Source organism: Hemitrygon akajei, chromosome 6 (assembly GCF_048418815.1).
Source record: "Hemitrygon akajei chromosome 6, sHemAka1.3, whole genome shotgun sequence".
Taxonomy (NCBI): domain Eukaryota; kingdom Metazoa; phylum Chordata; class Chondrichthyes; order Myliobatiformes; family Dasyatidae; genus Hemitrygon; species Hemitrygon akajei.
In genome coordinates, this window is record NC_133129.1 from 121,981,552 (window position 1) to 121,996,977 (window position 15,426).

A 15,426-nucleotide genomic window follows, 5' to 3' on the forward strand; every position below is an offset into this window, starting at 1 on the left:
TTCCGACAGCCTACTGTATCTATGCCTCTCATAGTTTTAAGAAATTTCTACCGGGTCTCCCCCTGTGTCCGATGATCTAGGGAGAACAACCCAAATTTGTCCAATTTCCTTTTCTGTTATAGCTCATCTCTCTCATCCAGGCAGCAACCTGGTAATCCTGTTCTGTATCCTCCCCACAGTCTGCACATCCTTCCTATAATGGAACCACCAGAACTGTACACTGTGTTGTCTGCCTAAAGTTTTATAGCTGCAGCACGACTTCCTTGCTCTTAAACCCCTACCAGCGAAGGCAAGCATCCCACACGCCATCTTCACCACCTTTCCATTTGCATATCCACTTTCAGTGAACTATGGACCTGGTCTCCAAGATGCCTTTGTACCTCAATATTAAAAGGTTTATCACTATCCTTTCAGAGCAGTTCCTAAAAATCATGTAGGCCACAATATAGGGAGAGTGTAAGGTGTGCAGAGAAGAATTACAAGGATCTCACTGGAGTACTACAGTTCCATGCAGAAGCTGTGTTGTTTTGAGCAAAAAAGACTGAGTAGAAGTTTGAGAGATTTAAAGTTTTGAGAAACCCAGTCAGAGTTTGGACCTATTTTGCTCAGCCTTTGGCCTGCAAGTGAACTTGACCTAGAAACATGGGGATAACCAGCAACTTCATAATTCATGGATATTGGGCCAGAAGCCTTGGTAAGGGATGTGGGAGGTGAGAAGAAAGGACTTGCAAATGCAAAGGGCAAATAATCCCTTCGTGGGCCAAAGAGCGCATTCCTGTGCTGTACTGTTCTATGTTCAACAAACCCAGAAGTGCTAGAAGAACTTCATTGATCTCACTTGTGTATCCAGACCCAAAATATGTTTTTCAAATGCCACACATCAGCAACTGCACCAACAGCTTAGTTGGCTACACTAAGCCACCTGCCAACTTGAGCAGAAGGCAACAGTCTTATACTCTGCCAGTTGATGCTTCTGCATGCAGTGCATAGCTTAAAACACTGGCATCTATTCAGCCACAATATCTGAACGTCAACAACTTCTATACTTCTATAGATGCACAGTACTCTGACTGCCGTGTCACAACTTGGTATGGAAATCTAATTGCCCAAGAAGAGAAACTCTTATAAAAAGTGGTGGATCACAGGAAAGTCCATCGCAGGAAAAGCCCTCCCCGCCACTGAGCACATCTACTAGGAGTGCTTCCTCAAGCAAGCTTCTATCATCAAGGAACCCCACCGTCTAGGCCGTGCTCTCTTCTCACTGCTGCCATTGGGAAGGAGGTACAGGAGCCTGAGGTCCCACACCAGCAGGTTCAGGAACAGTTACTACCCTTCAACCGTCAGGCTCCTGAACCAGCGTGGATAACTTCACTCACCTCAATACCGAACGTCACTGAACACAACCTAAGGACTCACTTTCAAGGACTCTACAATTGAGGTTCTCAGTATTATTTATGTATCTATTTATTTGTTTAATTTTTTTGTATTTGCAGTTTGTCTTCCTTTGTACATCGGCTGCATGTCAGTCTTTGTGCACAGTTCATCATTAATTCTATTGTATTTCTTTGTTCTACTGTGAAAGCATGCAATAAAATGAATTTCAAAGTTGTATATGGTGACATATACGAGGAGTGATTGATAAGTTCATGGCCTGAGGTAGAAGGAGATGAGTTATACAGCTCTTGTTACATGCACATGCAGTTCAACTCTTTGAGTGATTATGCAGAAAGTTTGAAGTTAATAACTCATTAGTTGATAACATGTCAGGGATGATTGATAAGTTCGTAGCCTAAAGTAGATGCTACATAATCACTCAAAGAGTTGAACTGCATGTACATGTAACGAGAGCTGTATAACTCATCTCCTACCACCTCAGGCCATGAACTTATCAATCATCCCTGCTGTGAACACTTTCTGGAGGTCCAAGATCCGTGTGCTCCATGACTGCTGGACTAAGTGTGTAAATGTAGGAGGGGACTATGCTGAAAAAATAAATGTGCCAGGTTTTACTCCTTCTACCTTAGGCCGCGGACTTATCAATCACCCCTTGTATATACATTGATAATAAATTTAGTTAGTGATAAAGGGCAAGGAAGGTTGAGACTGTGGTGAATGGAAAATTCAGCTGACCAAAGGAATTTTGTGTAAATGCTACCACGTTCCCAATGTGGCTGACTCGATATGCTGAACTAATTATGCACTCAGGAAAAGTACCACTGCCTCACAGCCTCTGGTTTCAGGTGGTACTGTATGGAGTTTATATCACATCCTGATGACCATGTGGATTTTTCTCCAAGAAACATAGGACATAGAGAACATAGAAAACCTACAGCACAATTCAGTCCCTTTGGTCCACAAAGCTGTGCCGAACATGTACTTACTTTAGAAATTACCTAGGGTTACCCATAGCCCTCTATTTTTCTAAGCTCCGCATACCTATCCAGGAGTCTCTTAAAAGACCCTATTGTATCCGCCTCCACCACTGCCATTGGAAGCCCATTCCACGCGTAAAAATCTTACCCCTGACATCTCCTCTGTACCTACTTCCAAGCACCTTAAAAGTATGCCCTCTCATGCTAGCCATTTCAGCCCTGGGAAAAAGCCTCTAACTATCCACACGATCAATGCCTCTCATCACCATGTATACCTCTATCAGGTCACCTCTCATCCTCCGTCACTCCAAGGAGAAAAGGCCGAGTTCACTCAACCTATTCTCATAAGGCACGGTCCCGAATCTATGCAACATCCTTGTAAAGCAACACACACAAAATGCTGGTGGAACACAGCAGGCCAGGCCAGAAGGGTCTCAGCCCGAAATGTCGACAGTGCTTCTCCCTATAGATGCTGCCTGGCCTGCTGCGTTCCACCAGCATTTTGTGTGTGTTGCTTGAATTTCCAGCATCTGCAGATTTCCTCGTGTTTGCTTTTTAAACATCCTTGTAAATCTCCTTTTCACTCTTTCTATGGTTTCCATGTCCTTCCTGTAGTGAGGCGACCAGAACAGAGCACAGTACTCCAAGTGGGGTCTGACCAGGGTCCTATAGAGCTGCAACATTACTTCTCAGCTCCTAAACTCAATCCCACGATTGATGAAGGCCAATACACCATTTGCCTTCTTAACCCCAGAGTCAACCAGCACAGCAGCTTTGAGTGTCCTGTGGACTCGGACCCTAAGATCCCTCTGATCCTCCACACTGCCAGGAGCCTTACCATGAATGTTGTATTCTGCCATATTTGACCTACCAGAATGAACCACCTCACACTTATCTGGGTTGAACTCCATCTGCCACTTCTCAGCCCAGTCTTGCATCCTACCAACATCCCGCTGTAACCTCTGACAGCCCTCAACACTATCCACAACATCCCCTAACCTTTGTGTCATCAGCATATTTACTAACCTATCCCTCCACTTCCTCATCGAGGTCATTTATAAAAATCATGAAGAATAGGGGTCCCAGAACAGATCCTGAGGCACTCCACTGGTCACCGACCTCCATGCAGAATATGACCCATCTACAACCACTCTTTGCTTTCTGTGGGCATACCAGTTCTGGATCCACAAAGCAATGTCCCCTTGGATCCCATGCCTCCTTACTTCCTCAATAAGCCTTGCATGGGGTACCTTATCAAATGCCTTGCTGATATCCATATACACTACATCTACAACTCTACCTTCACCTATGTGTTTAGTCACATCCTCAAAAAATTCAATCAGGCTCATAAGGCACGACCTGCCCTTGACAAAGCCATTCTTAATCTTATTATGCCTCTCCAAATGTTCATAAATCCTGCCTCTCAGGATCTTCTCCATCAACTTACCAACCACTGAAGTAAGACTCACTGGTCTATAATTTCCTAGGCTATCTCTACTCCCTTTCTTGAATAAAGGAACAACATCCGCAACTCTCCAATCCTCTAGAACCTCTCCCGTCCCCATTGATGATGCAAAGATCATCGCCAGAGGCTCAGCAATCTCCTCCCTCGCTTCCCACAGTAGCCTGGGGTGCATCCCGTCCAGTTCCAGTGACTTATCCAACTTGATGCTTTCCAAAAGCTCCAGCACATCCTCTTCCTTAATATCTACATGCTCAAGCTTTTCAGTACACAGCAAGTCATCCCTACAATCGCCAAGATCCTTTTCCGTAGTGAATACTGAAGCAAAGTATTCATTAAGTACCTCAGCTATTTCCTTTGGTTCCATACACACTTTTCCACTGTCACACTTGATTGGTCCTATTCTGTCACGTCTTATCCTCTTGCTCTTCACATACTTGTTGAATGCTTTGCGGTTTTCCTTAACCCTGTCCACCAAGGCCTTCTCATGGCCCCTTCTGGCTCTCTTAATTTCATTCTTAAGCTCCTTCCTGCTAGCCTTATAATCTTCTAGATCTCTATCATTACCTAGTTTTTTGAACCTTTCGTAAGCTCTTCATATCTTAACTAGATTTACAACAGCCTTTTTGCACCATGGTTCCTGTACCCTGCCTGATAGCCTCATATTTCCCCTTACTCCAATTAAATGTTTCCCTAATTTGTCTGTTCCTATCCCTCTCCAATGCTATGGTAAAGGAGATAGAATTGTGATCACTATCTCCAAAATGCTCTCTCACTGAGAGACCTGACACCTGACCAGGTTCATTTCCCAACACCAGATCAAGTACAGCCTCTCCTCTTGTAGGCTTATCTACATATTGTGTCAAGAAACCTTCCTGAACACACCGAACAAACTCCAGTCCATCTGAACCCCTCACTCTAGGGAGATGCCAATCAATATTCGGGAAATTAAAATCTCCCACCACAACAACCCTGTTATTATTACACCTTTCCAGAGTCTGTTTGCTTATCTGCTCCTTGATGTCCCTGTTACTATTGGGTGGTCTATAAAAAACATCCAGTAGAGTTATTGACCCCTTCCTATTCCTAACTTCCACCCACAGAGGCTCTGTAGACAACCCCTTCATGATTTCCTCCTTTTCTGCAGACATGACACTATTGCTGATCAATAATGCCATGCCCCACCTCTTTTGCCTTCTTCCCTGTCCTTTTTGAAACATCTAAAGCCTGGCACTTGAAGTAGCCATTCCTGCCCCTGCGCCATCCAAGTCTCTGTAATGGCCACAACATCATAGCTCCGGTTTTGTCAATTGCTCTGGTTTTCTCCCACATCCTACAGCTGAGTTGTATTGCTAATAGGCAACTGGAGATTGCTCCTTAACGTAAATAAGTGCTAAAGAATCAAAGGGGTGTTGATGGGTATGTGAGGAAGAATCATTTGCAGGGAAAATGGGAGTGTTCCTTCAGGAGCTGGCATGGGCTCAATGGGCTGAGTGGCTTCCTTTAGTGCCATAATAAGTATGTGAATATAAATGGATACCTTAAGAATCAGATAGATATGGAATCTGTACAGCATTTAGAGTGAACGAGGCCCTGTAACAAAATAGACTGTTCAGTTATTTGAGCATTCTCTGATTCTGCATTTACAGTTATCATGCTTGGCCATTGTGCAATGCTGCCAATATGTGATGATGTAATTACCTCTTCTGACTAATGTCCGGTACTGAAGTTATCCAGCTTGACCACTGCACGGTTGTGTGGTTGGAGCCTGTCTTGCGAGTAGTGCTGCAGTTCCTAACCTGACCAGTGAGTGGTGCTGCAGTTACCCACCGTAACTATTGTGCACTGAGTTAAAGAATGCATCAAATACCCAGCAGTTGAGGAAGCACCTGTGGAGAGAGAAAGAGTGAATAGTTCAGATCAATAATGTTTCACCAAAATAGCAAAACTGACAATATAGCAAGCTTTAAAGCCTAGAGAGTGAAGTGTGTCATGGTGGGAGTAAAAGTCTGAGATGCGGTGCAAGGCCGGAGCTGTTAGAAAGATTATTGTACAGAATCAATGATTATGGTAAAGGAACGGGAAACATCAGAATCTAAAGAACGTAGAAATAGTATAATCTTCTGAACCTAACAGTCAATGTTTTAGGAACAGCTTCTTCCCCTCTGCCATCAGAGTCCTTGAATCTATGAACGCTACCTCACTATTTTGCTCTCTTTTCGCACAATTCATTCATTCATCTATCTATCTTTTTTAAAAACATTCTTGTAACTTTTTATGTGCAGTAATTATTTATGTATTGCACTGTACTGCTGCCTCAAAAATTACAACATGGGTGGAACTCAAAATTAGGAAAGATGCAATCACTCTGATCAGATTGTGCTAAAGACCCCCTAATAGCAACCAGGACAATCAGGAACAGAGATGCAGGCAGTTTAAGGAAAGATGTAAAAACAATAGGTTGTTGTCATGGGGGATTTCAACTTCCCTAATATAAACTGGGACCTTCTTAGAGTGAGAGGCCTAGATGGGGCAGAAGTTATTAGGTGCATTCAAGAGAGTTCTTTAAATCAATATGTAGATAGTCCAACACAAGGAGGGGCTTACTGGGCCTGGTGTTGGGTAGTGAGTCTAGTCAGGTGACCAAGCAGTTAGGAAACAGTGACCTTAACTCCTTAAGTTTCAAGATAGCTATAGATAAGGATAAGTATGGACCTTGTGGGGTAGTATTAAATTGGAGCAGGACAAATTACAAGAGCATTAGGTAGCAAGAAGGAAAAGTTAATTGGGAACAATTGTATTTAGGCAAGTCCACATCTGACTTGTGGAAGCTATTTAAAGACCAACTATAGAGTATTGGACAGGTAAGTTCCAGCAAGGTAAGAGAACCTTGGATGTTCAGAGAGGTGCTGATCTTAGTCAAAAAGAAAAAGGAAAAGTATTTAAAGTTGAGGAAGCTAGAGGCAAACAGAGCCCTTGAGGTTTATAAAGAAGGTGGACAAAGAACTCAGGAAGGGAATTAGGAAAGCCAGGAGCAGCCATGGAAAGTCCTTTGACAAGTAGGATTAAAGAGAATCCCAAAACATTTTATACATATACCAAAAGCATGAGGATAATTAGGGAGAGGGCAGGACCACGCAAGGATAAAGTGGGGAACATTTGCTTGGGTGTGGAGGACGTGGGTGAGCTCCTGAATGAATACTCTACGTCAGTATTTACCGAGGAGAAGGATGCGAAGGACAGGGAGATCAGTGCCGAGCATTTTAATACACTAGGGCATTTCAAGGTAAAGGAGGAAGTAGTTTTGGGTCTCTTAAGATGGATACATCCCCAGGGCATTATAGGATATACCCCAGGTTTTTGAGAGAAGCAAGAAATTGCTGGGACCTTGACCAATAATGTCCTCTCTAGCCACAGGCAAATTCGCAGAGGATTGGTGAATAGCTAATGTTGTTCCATTAGTCAAGAAAGGATCTAGGAATAATCCTGGAAACTATATTGGTGAAGCTCACATCAGTGGTAGGTAAGTTACTGGAGAGAATTCTTAGGGATAGGATTTATGAGCATTTGGAAAACTGCAGGCTATTTAGGGACAACACACACAAAATGCTGGTGGAACACAGCAGGCCAGGCAGCATCCAGAGAGAGAAGTACTGTCGACGTTTCGGGCTGAGACCCCTCATCAGGACAGTGCTTCTCCTTATAGATGCTGCCTGGCCTGCTGTGTTCCACCAGCATTTTGTGTGTGTTGTTTGAATTTCCAGCATCTGCAGATTGCCTCATGTTGGCTATTTAGGGAGATCCAGTATGGTTTGTGCAGGCAGTTTGTATTGTACTCATGTGATTGAGTTTTTTAATGAGGTGATGAGGATGACTGATGAAGGTAGAGCTGTAGGTGTTGTCTTCATGGATTTTAGTAAGGCATTTGGCAAGGTTCCTCATGGAAGGCTCATCCAGAAGATTAAAATGCATGGGACTGAAGGTGAATTATCCACTGGGATTCAGAACTGGTTCACCCATAGAAGACAGAAGGCAGTGGTTGAAGGAACTTAATTCTAACTAGAGGTCTGTGATTAGTGGTGTGCCGCAAAGATCTGCTGTTTGTGAATCATAAATGACCCGGATGAAAATGTAGGTAGGTTAGTAAATTTGCATGTGATATGAAGATTAGTGGTGTTGTGAATAGCGTAACAGAGTGGCAAAAATTAGAAGATATAGATCAGCTGCATTTATGAGAGGAGAAATGGCAGATGGGGTTTAATTCAGCCAAATGTAATGTGTTGCACCTTGGTAGTCAAATGTAACGAGACAGTAAACTGTTAAGGGCAAGACCTTCAGCAGTGTTGATGAGCAGTGAGATCTTGGGTCCAAGTTCATAGCTCTGTGAAAGTGGCTATGCAGCTTGATAGGGTGGTTAAGAAGGTATATGGCATGCTTGCCTTTATTAGTCAAGGAACTGAGTGCGAAAGTCAGGAAGTTTATATTGCAGCTTTATAAATCTTTACATATACCTCTGGTTGCCCACTATAGGAAGGGCATTGAGGCTTTGGAGAGGGTGTAGAAGAGGTTTACCAGGATGCTGCCTGGATTAGCGAGCATGTGCTGCAACCAGAATTTGGACAAACTTGGGTTGTTTTCTCTGGAGTGGCTGAGGCTGAGAGGAGATCTGATAGAGGTTTATAAGATTATGATAGGCATGGATATAGTAGACGGACAGAATCTCTTTCTCAGGATTGAAATGTCTAATACTGGAAGGCATGCATTTAAGGTGAGAGGGGGTAAGTTCGAAAGGAGATGTGAGGGGTAAGTTTTTTACATAGAGTGTGATGGGTTGCCTGGAATGAGCTGCTAGGGTAGTGATAGAGGCAGATACATTAGGTCCTCTTTAAAGACGTTTAGATCGGCATATGAATGTGAGGGGAATAGAAAGATATATACATTGCGTAGACAGAAGAGATTAGTTTAGTTGGCTATTTGCTCACTCATTTGATTTCTTTGGCACAGCATTGTGGGCTGAGCAGCCTGTCCCGGCTCCTGTTCTGTTCTATGCCAGTGATAATAACCCCGATTCCGATTCAGATCGGATTCTGAAGAGGGTAGCTTGTGATTCATTCACACAAGGCTTCCGAGAGCTCCCTATACCGTCGCAAATGCTTCTTCTCCCAGGGAGTCATTCATTACTGGCAGCTTGTGAGGTTGTAATTACCCAACCCAACCACTGTGTGGCGCGTCAAGCTGCAGTTCTCTGATCCGGTCAGCATGGGATGTTTGAAGTTTCTAACAAAGGTTGGAAACAGACAAAAAAGGAAGCGGACCGTTTTAATAACGGAAAAGAGCGGCCTTCAAATAGGTGGATGATCTGAAGGCCCAGATAAATATGCAGAACTATAATGTTTCAGATGTTATTGAAACAAATGATTAACATTGCTAGTTAAAATGTTTGAATATGAGAGAGAAGGGGAATAAAAAGACAATATTAGAAATGATTGTGAAAGATGATATGTCAGAAGGAGCATCAAATAAGATTTAATGAATTGGATTAAAGAACAAAAATGGGGCATTTAAATTTTTGGGAGTTCACAATAGGCCACGAAACAGTACGAAAATTTCTGGTAAGTGCAAAAGCATTAGGACAATATATTAAGCAACACACACAAAATGCTGGTGGAACACAGCAGGCTAGGCAGCATCTATAGGGAGGAGCGCTGTCGACGTTTCGGGCCAAGACCCTTCATCAGGATGTCTCAGCCCAAAATGTCGACGGTGTTTCTCCCTATAGATGCTGCCTGGCCTGCTGCGTTCCACCAGCATTTTGTGTGTGTTGTTTGAATTTCCAGCATCTGCAGATTTCCTCGTGTAGGACAATATATTATGAAGGATTTCAATACCTGGGAGACAATTTGAGTTATATGTGCAGAGGGCACAGAATTCCTGAAAGCAATATTAACATCAATAGCGGGGTGGGGGAAGGGACAATTCTAGATTCCGTTTCAAGGAGTGAGGATAGGTAGGTAGAAGGAATATAGAGGGAGAGTGCATTTATGGTAGTGGCCATGATTGCGCTTGATACTTATTGGTGGCAGACAAAACTAAGAAAACTAGTAAATATTTTATTAATAACATTTTATAATTAACAATCACCCCTAACAATGGAGTGGTGAGCAGGGGCGAGGTGAGACAAGCAGGTGCGAGGCAGAGTCGAGGCGCCCCAAGAGTGAGGAACGATCCAATGCTCGATCGATATAAGCGCCAGGCGGAATTAGAAAGGTCAGGTATGGTGGTCGCGAGGTCTAGTCCCAGAGTCGTTTGAGAGTGAGGAACAAGACGATGCTTGGATGTTTAAACACTGGGTCAGATTGAAAAGGTCAGGGTGTCAGGAATGGAGGCGAGATACGAGCCAGTTCTGCCTGGCTGTGTTTGTTGCTCGGCGACGTTTACTCGACACTGCACTGAACTGGGACTGTGGCCTGCTCTGGCTTTGTGTCTTTCCTACACTTCAGTTCTGAATGCTATTTGCTTCCTGTTATTGTTTGCATGAATTTTTTTCCCCTTTGCACATTGAGTGTTGGCCTTTTTTAAAGGGTTCTTTTGGATCTCTTTGTTTTGTGGCTGCCTGTAAGGAGACAAATCTCAAGGTTGTATAACGTATACATACTTTGAAAATAAATGCACTTTGAATTTTGAACTTTAATGTAGTTACAAAGGAGGACAGAAATAAAGAAGTAATGAAGATCATAAATTGGTTAAGGCTAGGTTTACAGGGCTGAGAAGCAATGAAGCAGTTGTGTCACGGAGTGACAGAGTGTGGAAATACCGAGTCTGTACTGACCATATACAGGAATCCCATTTTATTCTCTTCACCCTGCCCCCACCCTTCCCAGATCCCACCACTCACCTACAGATTAGGAACAATCCACTGTGGCCGGTTAACCTACTGATCTGCACATCTTTGGGATTTGGAGCATCCAGAGGAAACCAATACAGAGGGGGTACACAAATTCTACACAAGCCGTGCCGGAGGTCAGCACAGAACCTGGGTGTAGGCAGAGGCTCGGTTAGCTGTGCCACAATATGGCTATGGAAATAGAGTGAAAGCATCAACACTGGAAATTTGAAATGTCGAATTATCTGCTTCAAAATGATGCTGGTCAATCGAAAATTGATGCAAGCCCTGCTCACTGTATCCTCACTTGCACTGAGGTCAAACCTTTACAGCGTTTGCAAATTACTCCAGGTCTCCACCTTTCATTTTATCTAATACCTCTTCTGGCCTTCCTTCATTTTTGACCTTTCTGGTGTCCTGATTTCAATCAATTCATCTCTGGAATGTGCATAAGAACTTCTCGCCCAAGGCGGTGAACCTCTGGAACTCTCTGCCCTAGATATTTGTAGAAGCTGGATAACCAAAGGAATTTGAAGAGGAAGAACATACGTTTTTGAACTATTAGGTAACTGAGAGCCATGGGGAAGGAGTGGAAGCCTGGGGCAGTTAAGTCAGGATCGTTTTGGAGGGCAGATAGTTGCTCCTGCTTGTACTTCCTTCTGTCCTTGTGCATTGTGTTAGGACCTTGAAGATCTGTCCATCCTTCCCAAACAATCTCCCTCCGTTGCTTCTTCTCTGCTTTAAAGGCTTTGGCCACTTGGTGATCTCAAATAGCAATTGGTTTGATATGATCTTAAATTTTATTTTTATACCAAACTTTATTTGATTTTATTAAAAAATTGTTTTAACTTTAAATTCCTCGGTGATATCATTTCTGAGGACCTGTCCTGGACCCAGTTTGTAAGTGCAATTGCAAAGAAAGCATGGCAGCGCCTGGACTTCCTTAGGAATTTATGAAGATTCAGCATGGCACCTAAAAGTTCTGTAGATGTGTGGTGGAGACTATAATGATGGCTGCATCACAGCCTGTTATGGAAACACCAATACCCTTGAACGGGAAACCCTACAATAAGTAGTGGATACTGCCCAGTCCATCACAAGTCAGGCCCTCCCCATAACTGAGCACATCTACATGGACGTTTACGCAGGAAAGCAGCATCCGTCATCAGGAATCTCCACCACTTAGTTCATGTTCTCTTCCCACTGCTGCCATTAGGAAGAAGGTACAGGACCCTCAGGACTCTCACTAACACGTTCAGGACTGTTATTACCCCTCAACCACCAGGCTCCTGAACCAAAGGGATAACTTCACTCAATTTTGCTTGCCCCATCACTGAACTATTTCAACAACTTATGGATCACTTTCAAGGGCTCCTCATCTCATGTTCTCAATATTTATTGCCTATTTATTTATTATTAATTATTATCTTTTCTTTCTTTTTGTATTTGCGCACTTGTCTGCTCTATCGATGCAGTCTTTCATCGATTCTATTATGGTTATTGGATGTATTGAGTATTCCCGCAAGAAAATGAGTCTCGGGTTTATGTATGGTGGTATATATGCAGTTTGATAATAAATTTACTTTGAACTTGTTTAATGATGCACCTGTGAATTGCCTTGTGATGTATTACTACATTAATGCAATCTGCAAAGACTATTGAGATACTGCAATTTATTATTCAGTAACTTCCCACCCCCCTCCCCAGAAACAATACAACTTGACTCCAGAGAGGTGGACCACATCTTTAACTTCCCTCCATGTGATATCCTCGAGTTATGTATGTTGTGAATAATATTTCAGTAATATTTGAGTAATATTGTAAATAATATTGTTTGATTAAACATTCTTTGTTGTTTACATTATTCATTATGGGTTATATATAAAAGTAAGTGAATGGTATACATTGTTACACTGCCACATCGTATGTGTGTGCTGTAGACCCATGTTATCCCAGGCTCCTGTGTTTTTCTTTCAATTAGTCTAACCTTCGGGTTACAAAACATAACAGTGGTGACAAGTAAGTTTTAAAACAAACTCAAGATGACTACCTACCTATTGAAGTATAGCACTTTCTTTCTTTGCAAGGGGGAGAGAGAGACCTTTGAGTTAAATAAACTGTGCCGCATATATTTGTTACAAGGACACAGAAGTGCAGAACACAGGCGTGGAGGCAGAGTTGGGCGGCATTATTAACGTAGTGAGTGTGGGGTCGGTATCCAGGAGCGATGCTTGACCTAGAACTGGCAGTCCAAGAACCATGAGACAAGGTTACTCACACCAGAGTCAACCAACGAACTGGCAGCTCCTTGTTGTGGTCACAGAGTTTTTATAAGGCATTTGCTGATGGAAAGCAGGTGTTTGTAGTTAGTGGAACCTGAGAATGATTGGAACTAAACGAGGTGATTGAGGCCCAATTCCTGAGGTAAATAGCCAGGTGGGCGATAGCCAGAAGGGACCATGACAATATTTTTTCCTTCAGGAGTAAAGTGAGATGCCTGAATTTTTAAAAAAGCAGGTAACAGACAAAATTTGCAGTTTCATAAACAATGAGTATCAGTTGATAATAATAATAAATTTTAAAAAGCAAGCAGAAATGGCTGGCTACATCAGAAAGCTAAATGTGTTTGACTGCAGAAGAGATAACTGGATATTGTATACTGAGTGAACTGAGCAGTATGGTGAAGCAAATGAAACTGCCAATGAGAAGCAAGTGCCAATTTTGTTGTGTGTATTGGGTGGAAAGACATACAGTTTGTTTAGAAGTTTGACTGCTCTAACTAAAGCAGCCACATTGAGCTTTGCTGTTATCATGAAAGTAATGCAGGAACATTTCGAACCAAGTCCATTTCACACATATGGCTGAATTTAAGAGATTGTATGAACATTGTCAGTTCAGTGATGAGTTTAATAATGTACTGAGAGATTGTTTAGCTTATTGAATCTTACAAGAAAGCATTCAAAAACAGCTCCTAACAGAAGAACAACTCACATTTAAAAGAGCAGTTGAAATCACAGTATCAATGGAAACACAAGTAGAGATGCAATTGAGTTGCAGTCAGGAATGTAAGTAAACATGAACAAAATTGCAGTGTCTAAACCAAAAGTTCCCATCCTGGGGTCAACAGACCCCTCGGTTAATGGCAGGAGTCCATGGCATAAAAAGATTGGGAACCCCTGGTTTAAGCAGAAACCAGCCTGACTGAACAAATTGTGTTACTGTTGGGGTGGGGGTTCACATACACCAAACCAATGCAGGTTTAAAAGCAAAGTGTGCAGAAAATGCAACAAAGTAGGACACATACAGAGAGCATGTCAGGGAGACAAAAATAAATGGACTGCATAGGGAAGAGAAAAAGATAAAAAGTCAAATTGCAGTTTTGAAAGAGCACTAATTTGCATGCTGTGGATAAAAGAATCTGATAATGATGAGAGTGACATAGGACTGATAGCCTTGTGAAAACTAGCAATGTTGCTTACACCAGTAGTGAATGGCAAATTAATTAAAATGGAGTTGCACACTGGCTTGGCTGCACTAGTCATTCCACAAAATGAGCTTGAATGGCATTTCAAAGATACTGAACTGAAGCCTGTAGATATCCAATTAAGAACTTACACTGGAGAAAAGCTAACTCCTTGGGAATGGCATTCATTAACAGTGAAATACAACAACCAACAAGCCACATTGGGCTTGTGTATGGTTAAAAAAGACAGGAGGATCAGTATTGTTGAGCTGTGATGGACTAAGATAACTTCAACTTGATTGAAGATCCGCCCACCATTAGCATGCCACGTCCCTTACAACAGAGTCAACTGAAAGTGAATTAAGAAAGTTACTGGATGATGCCACAGCAGTGCTCAAGGATGGCATTGGAAAACTCAAACATATCAAGGGTAAGATAGTGTTAAATGAAAATGCCACAACCACATTTTGCAAAGTCCATTCGGTTCCTTATACCATCTGTTTTAAAGTGGCCAGTGAGCTTCATTGCATGGAGGCAGAAGGCATTCTTTCCAAGGTTGAGCGGAGACCATGGGCAATGCCAGTGGTACCAGTAGCCAAGGATGGGTCTGTCAGGATCTGAAGTGTTTTTAAGATCACTATCAACCCAGTACTGAAAGTAGATCAACACCCTCTGCCCAGGATAGAGGATATCTTTACAAACCTTTCTGGATGGAAACGTTTCAGCAAAGCGGACTGATCTGAGGCCCATCTACAGATGGAGATGGAAGAAGAGCCCAAAGCGTTTCTCAACATAAACACTCACAAAAGTCTTTATCTTTTGGAGTAGCATCTACACCTGTGCTCTGGCAGAAAGCCATGGACCAGGTGCTACAAGGCTGTCCAAGCACTCAGTATGTTACCTGGATTACAGCATTGTTACTGGTGAGGATAACAAAGAATATTTCCAAAATCTCAAAACAGTGTTAAAAAGATTAGATGATTATGTGCTCAGAGCACGAAGCAAAAAGTGTGAATTCTTTAAACCAAGCATCATTTACTGTGGTCACACCATTGACGCACAAGTTTAACAGAAGCATGCTGAGAAAATTCAAGCACTGGGGAGTGCCCCAAGGCCAAAGGATGGCTCACAGTTGCAGTCCTTTTCAGGATTTATCAATTACTATTCCAGGTTCCTCCCAAACTTGGCTACTGGGCTCCACCCCTTGAACTCATTACTACAAATCGGGAAGAAATGGCCATGGACA

At 42.6% G+C, this 15,426-nt stretch overlaps 1 long non-coding RNA gene across 1 annotated transcript in view; it reads left to right on the forward strand.

The window, feature by feature from the left end:
• Positions 1-12,115, forward strand: part of LOC140728755 (uncharacterized) — a 28,458-nt gene extending 16,343 nt beyond the window's left edge. Inside the window, exon 4 of the long non-coding RNA XR_012099177.1 lies at positions 10,716-12,115. This is a non-coding gene — a long non-coding RNA (uncharacterized lncRNA). The remainder of the gene's footprint in view (positions 1-10,715) is intronic.
• The last annotated feature ends 3,311 nt before the right edge of the window (positions 12,116-15,426 follow it).